The sequence below is a fragment of the Pteropus vampyrus genome, unplaced genomic scaffold (assembly GCF_000151845.1).
Source record: "Pteropus vampyrus isolate Shadow unplaced genomic scaffold, Pvam_2.0 Scaffold108, whole genome shotgun sequence".
NCBI lineage: Eukaryota > Metazoa > Chordata > Mammalia > Chiroptera > Pteropodidae > Pteropus > Pteropus vampyrus.
Window position 1 is genome coordinate 3047096 of NW_011888889.1, and position 7554 is coordinate 3054649.

Here is a 7554-nt window from a genome sequence, read left to right on the forward strand (position 1 = left end):
CACTTCTCTTGAGTGTTAATGTATTGTTTTATTATAATTTTCTGTCAAGACAGAAACATAAATTTAAACCTAAATTCTGTAGGTCTATAATTTCTAACCAACTTTCAAAATATGATGTATTTGAAAATTTAAAAAATCCTACAGAAATACTAAAAGTTTAATAAAAAACATCAATATAAAATTGTACGGGTGAACCAAAACATTTTCTTTTTTTTTTTTTTTAGGTGAGGCAACCTTTGGTTGACTTTGCAGATTACAAGGACCTCGTCAGCTTACAATCCCTTATTTTTTTATTTTTTAAGCCTACAGCACCTGGTCTTCCTAGGTGGTTTCCCATCCAAGTGCTAACCAGGCCTGAACCTGCTTAGTTTCTGAGATCAGACGGAATCCGGCTTGTTCAGGGTGACATGGCCATAGACTGAACCAAAACATTTTTGATAGGCTTAATAGAAGGAAGATATTGCTTAGTTCTGATACTATATTTAGTTTGTTTTTGTATTTTAACTTTAATAATACTTTTATAGGAAACTTCTATTTATATAAGATTATATAAAATGTTACTGATAACATCAAGGTTTTTCTATTTATAATCATCAAATAAAAGCTCTGCTAGAATATCGATATCAATTTTAATGACTTATATTTTGATAGTTATATAAATGTCTTCTATTCACATAGATGTGTTCATTATAGCATTAATAAAATTCGTATTTAAATCACTAGTTATTGCTTTGTTCAGAATATTAAAAAACATTATCCGTAAATTTATCACATAAATATTTGGTATCATTAGCTTATAATTAATGACCTGTTGCAATTTTAAACATACAAAAGTATCTCTTAATGAGGGTAAATATATCTTCCTTTGAGTTCAGCATGCATGCTTTTACCACAGTAAGCCCTATGAGACTCAAGTCAGTTCTTCAAACTCATTTTTCTATTTGAGTTACGAAACATATTTGCACACTGGGCATAATGTCATAAATAGCCTTCATTCTAGACACATATGTCCGTAGGCAACAAAAATAAAGTCATTGGACTCCCATGGCAGTAACTGATAGTAAAACTACTATTCAGATGATCTGGAATGTGCCCATGTTTGTGGTTTGTTTTTCAATATAACATTTCTGATGGAGACCTCTGATAATATATACACTAATCTTAAATTGAAAAAAATGTATATTTTGTCAAGTTTTGAAATCTGACTTAACTGGGTTTGCATACCAGCTCCAATGCCTCATAGCTCCATGATCTTGACACATTCACTTAATATCTCTAAACCTCATTTTCTTAATCAGGAAAATGACCTGGCAAAGTTACTGTGAAATCAAATGAAACAATGACTATAAAGTCTCAACTCCTGAGACATTTCCTCTGTTCTTTCAATTACTCATTAGATTAACTTGAATATACTTTCTATTTTTAGTAAAGCATCCTACATGTAGTAAGACCTAACAGATAATCATGTGATATAATACATTATATGTTATTTATAAACACACACAAAGAGATAGGGGGCTTTTTTTTTTTAATGAACAACTAGATTTTTGAAGAATGTGGAAGTAATCATATAGAGAAGTGGTTAGCATTGTGGAAGTAAAGATATATACATAATAATATTACAGAGACATTCTAGAAATATAATCTACTCTGACAGAAATAAACCTCATTAGGATAGAGTTTTAGAAAGTTGGTGTCTTAGCTTGTTATTCCCAGTGTGATTTTCCTAATCATGTTGTGTTGACAAAAGTATTCACATTTAAAGATGTTTAAACTCCAGATTTTTTAAAGACCCCCAAAAGACCATATTTTGCAAGATATATATATATATATATATATATATATATATATATATATGTATATAATGTATATATAAACAATTATAAAGGAAATAGAGCGAGTCCTGATGTTAGTCTAAGTTTCTCTTCACTAAGAATTTGGTGATAAACAGTGTGGTTAAGAAATGGTCTAATAACTTTCATGCAGGTCCAGCCTGCATCCACCTTAGTAATCTTCTTGTCTAAAGCTACTTGGCTATAACTCTCACTGCTGCTTCAGTGCCTCTGTTACTATGACCATTACTGTTAATCTTTAAGAATGTCTGGGTGATACTGTTACTTTCTGACTCTCAAACACAGTACCCTGTTCCTGTATTCTTTCTACCAGGCATATTGTTTTCTGAAATAATAGTGTTCTCTGGTGCTTGAGCACATAGCAAAATTATTTTGGCCATTTATGATAGGAAATCTCACTCCTCCCTGTTTAGAGTACTAAGAAGTGCCTGTGGAATATAAACCAAACACCTTCCCCCAGAAGAATTAGATCTAAAATTCAGCTCATTAATATAAAGTATGTAAAATGCTTTTTATGTGCATTATACTGGAATTTGTTGAATGTGATCAAATAAATGAGATGAGAGGTGTAAACTCTGACAAGGTGGTAGGTGAAGGACATTTCTTTCCTCTGACTCCATGCCTGAGACTCCTTTCCTCCACTCTACTTCTGGGGAAATAAACAACTATTAGGTGCTCAAAAGAGATTTGTAGATAATGCTAACATCAGTATAGATAGAGCTGAAGTGAGCATTATTAGATTATTACTTTTACTTAGTAAGTATCCATATTGTTTCCTCGTGTTTTGTGTTTGAAGCTAGAGATAAGAGATATGGGAAAAAAGATTAAGAAAAACAAATCACTTAAACATGGAATTTTTCCTCAAACTTATTTAGTAAAAGAGAAGAGATAATGAGAATCAATATAAGATAATGAGATTAATAGAAGATAATAAATAATGGGAACATATAGAAGGCATATATATCTTATAAAAAGAGAAAAAGGAATCTGTCACATATTATGTACCTTATTATAATAACCTCGTTTCTTTTTCTCTTTTTCTTTTGTAATGTTCTAGATGGAAAGAGGAATGTTATCAGACAAATTTAGATTTTGCAGACTTGTGCTCTTGAGAGAGTACTATTGAAACACATTGTTAAGAAAGATTTTCAACACTCAGTATGTCATTTCCTTTCTTCATGTATCAGATGCTGAAATACTATGTAATAAAGATTTTAGGTTTCAACTGTAAAGAGAAGGAAGTGGATGAATCAGTTCAGCCGTCTTTAGGACAAACGGTAAAATATGATTATTTTAATGTTTTTCCAAAATTTTTTCTATCGATTGTATGTGTCTACTTTCTGTGTGAATCTGTGATATATTCAATATTTTGTGGTAGAATTTTTAAATCCTATTTCTAATAATTTGGTTGGGTTGTTTCAATGTTAAAAAATAGACAATTTTGTTTTTGTTAGGTTTTCTGTGAATGTAAAATGTGTATGTTCATAGGTACACATGAAATATACTAAATATTTTGTAGGTTAAACTAACAATAAATTTTTGGCATATAATTGTGCTTATTTTGATTTAAAATAATGGCTTTAAAAGATGAAAAAATAAAAATATTGGTTTTATTCACAATATGATTAAACATATTTTAATTAGTTTAATTTCCTTGATTTTCATATTATACATTTGGTTTTAACTTAATACATTTCATTACCTTTACTTGCTAGTATAGGAAATATTGATTGTGCATCTATATATGCACATCACTGAACTATGTGAGGAAGAGATACAAAAAGTAAAATAGTCACTGTCTTTAGAAAGTTCATGATATAAATCACATATATAATTTGAGTGTCTTAATATAATATAAAATAATATGTAAATATATAATTTGAGTATCTTAAGTAGTGTAAAAGTGCTATAGATAACTACTATGGAAATATAGGAAAGGTCAAAATCACTTCAGAAGAAGAAGGGACTATTAAACAAATCTTCATGAATTTGTTAGAATTTAGGTTCATCTTGAAGAATGGTAAGATTTATTCAGCATAGAATGGGGCCATGAGAGAATAGTGATGGAAAAGTCATAGAAATCTAATTTTAAATGTTTTAAGAAGTAGTTAGGAGCCAATAATCAGGAAGTACATTGCCTACTTTCAAATCCAAGCTTCCCTGTTCCCTAGTTCTGTAACATTATCTGATTAAATATTTTAGGTCTTGGTTTCCTAGCCTTGTAAAATGGAGACAGTACTGCTATATACCTCATGGAGATGCTGTGAAGATAAAATAAGTTCATATTTAAAAAACTGGTATTTAAAAATAATGATGATTCTTTTATTGATGGTTGCCTGTATACCAGTCAATTTATAAGAATTATTTTTAATCCTCATAATCATTCTTTAAATTGATATTGTGATCATATTTTACATATATAAAGAAACTGCTATCACATATGTTATTTGTCAAAGGTCATATAGCTAGGAAATGGCACAGCCAATAGTAAAACCTAGACTTCAGATTCAAAAATTGTTGTTCTCTCTCCCTCGCTACCAAGAATAGGCATCATAAGTTTCAGGCACAATATGGATGTTTCCATTTCTTACTTAATCCCTTTTATGGATACATTCCTTAACTGTAGAGCTATTGGTTTCACAAATATGTTAATTTTATTTTCATTTTATGTACATTTTAACTGTTCATGCAAAATCAAATTTTTTATTTTTATAAATTAAGAAAGGTTACAAAGTTATTATTTACTTCAAATCTTACAAACAAAATTAACCTTAAGAGTTTGATGACAAATCTGAATGGGGATCTGCCTTGGAATGAAGAATGTGCATAAAATATATTTTGCATATAAAGAGTTTATTCATATCTATATAAAGAAAGATCCTCTGGGGATGTATAGACAATTGATATGAATAAACAAAACCCAAGAAGAAAAAGAAATAATTACATGGAAATATTTCTTCCACGCTAATAACAAAAAATAAATACAAACCTCCTTTAAGTATCATTTAACTCTTTTTGAAATCTAAATTATTCTAAAATAAGCATTATTACTGAATAGTGGTAAATTTGGTTTAAAACTGCCATATTTACATATGACTAAAATTTTTGTAAATTTGAATGATCTTTTAAAAGAGTGGTGAGGCAAGAAGGTGTCAGCAGATAGAAAGAATTTTAAAATAGTTTTCCCGTTACTGGTAGTTTAACATATGGTGAAGAGTCCTAAAGAAACATCTCAAAAGAAAATAAATAAATTGTGGAAATATTTACTTTATCATCTATATTAGCAAAATATTGCCTTCCAAAGAAGAGGGAGAAAATTGTAAAAAAATTACATCATAGGAAAATGGTTACATAAATAAAATACGTATATTTGATGAGTTATTATGTAGCCCATCATTTTAAATCTAAAAATATTGATACAATTTTAAGGAGAATGTATAAGACCAAATGATAATGTACACAATGAATCAACTATGTGACATGGATATGTAGGTACAAAGACTCAAATTTCATATAAAAAAAGAAAGTATTTTTCTTGTATTTGAGCAATGAGACAATATTTACCCCAATTTGTCCTAATATTATCACAATTTTTTATAATAAAAACAGGGAAAACATAAAGGGTATATTTCCAAACAAATTTTGAAATTCTTTCATATGGTTTTCCTGTTGTTACTTCTGTAAACTTTTCACATACTTTATAAACAGCTGATATTGCAGAGATGTGTTTCACTTCTCATGAGAATATACTTTTAATAGATTATACAAACTCAGAAGGTTTTACAGTCCCTTGTCAGTGCATTGACATTTGTTTGGAATTGTAACTTTATGTGAAGTTACTTTTTCTCTTAACTTTGTAAATGACATTTAAAGGCACATTTGAATTGTGCAGATCATTCTCTGGCTACTATCAAAACTTCACATGTATCTGTTCTTTAACATTAGTAAAAACTGCAATAATAATTCAAGTAAAGAACTGAAGTAATCTAGTAAGTCTAATGAATGCCTTCGAGGCAAAATGGGAGCATTGGGTGTGATTTTTTTTTTTTGTTTTTTCTTTTTATACACTTTTGAGAGAAACCTCTTTTTTTTCCCTGTGTCTCAGAGCTTTTTAAAATTTCCACATTAGTGAAATACAAACTTTTCCTGAGGTATAATACCAGATAAGAAACCCAGTCATTTTGCAAAAAATGTTGTCTTCCATTTACTTATGAAATTTCTTAAATTGTATTTATATATGTAATGGGCACCTGTTAAGTGCCAGAAACTTTCTGGTCATTGAACCAAAGAGATGAAAACTCCTGCATCCTGGATCTAACTTGTTGGTGGAAGGAGACAGACAACAGACAAGATAAATAAGGAAAAGTTATTTCAAATAAGATAGTGATAAGTTTTGGAAGAAAAATAAAAATCAAGCCTGGAAGGAGTAGAAAAAGTGAAAGAAGTAGGTTGTAATTTTAAATTTGAAGCTCAAAAAATGTCTGTCTGAAAACATGGTTTTAATCAGGACCTGAATGAGATGGGAAGGTGTTCAGAGGTTTTGAGCAGTGGAGTGACATGATCTGACTTATTTTGTAAGAGGAACACTCTAGAGGCAGTGTGGAGAATGAATGAATGAATGAATGAATAAATAAAATAGAAGGAGTGAGAATGAAGCAGAGAGACCATTTATGGAGCTAGTTCAGGTAAGAAAGATGGAGGAGCTCAAACTAGGATGGTAGTAGGGAAGGTGATGAGAAGCAGTCAGTTTCTGCATAGCTTTAAAACAAACCAACAAGATCTGATAATAGAGTAGATGTGGAGAATGAAATAGAGAAGACCCCTGGATTTGGGCCGTATAGAAAATTCAAGTAGTGATGTTAGGCAGTTACATATACAGGTCTGGAATTAAGGGGAGCGATCTGAGCAGGAGATACAGATATGAGTCATCAGCCTTACAGACTGTATTTAAATCAGACAAGCTAGTGAGAACAACAAGGGAGTACATAAAGATAGAAAGAGGACAAGAAGTGAGACCTGGCACAACCCAATGCTAATGAGTTGGGAGATGAAGAAGAATAAGCAGGGAAAAATAAAACTCTACTCAATGTACTATCATAATGCAAATCTTCAGTATCTCTTCTCAATAGAAAAGCATGAGTATGACCAGATTTCTGGTATACATTCAAGGCCTTTCATTTTTATACATTTACTGTTTCTTGATCTCTCAAGAATCTGCTTCTGTCTCTATTATACAATTAAAACAGCTCAAATTTCATGTAGCAAGTTATGAACATCTTTGCATGCCTTGAAATTCTTTTTTCTTTTCCATGGTCCTGACTTGTTCTACCACAGCAGGACAGGTTCTTCCTTATCTTAAATACTAATTCTTCTTCCTTTACTTGCCCATTAAGTGCTCTCGAGTTTATGTCCTTCATATTTTTTCGTGAAAAATATTTTGTTTGATTATTTTTCCTATTTATTAAGTGCTACATTTTGATGATTGTTTATCAATTCTTTTCATTTCCTTCTCTTTCTTAATACCTCTTGGTTTCTGCCTTTAATTGCCAACCCCACTGCTACTAGCCAAGATGACTGGCTGGGGTAGAGAAAAATGAACCGAAATAAAAAAATTGGGGATAGAGTGGAAGGAGTGGCTCTGAGAAAGTCAGGAGTTGCTGTGCAATCAGATATGGGTCTACCTGGGGGTGAGATTGGTCTG

At 30.7% G+C, this 7554-nt stretch overlaps 1 protein-coding gene and 1 pseudogene across 1 annotated transcript in view; one reads left to right on the plus strand and one right to left on the minus strand.

Annotated features, from left to right (window-relative positions):
* Window positions 1-300: 300 nt before the first annotated feature.
* On the minus strand, window positions 301-419 carry LOC111743189 (annotated as a pseudogene).
* Window positions 420-3094: 2675 nt separating this feature from the next.
* MSR1 (macrophage scavenger receptor 1) overlaps window positions 3095-7554 on the plus strand; it is a 71260-nt gene continuing 66800 nt past the window's right edge. Inside the window, exon 1 of the mRNA XM_011365272.1 lies at window positions 3095-3130. The gene's annotated coding sequence lies outside the window, so the exon portion shown is untranslated. The remainder of the gene's footprint in view (window positions 3131-7554) is intronic.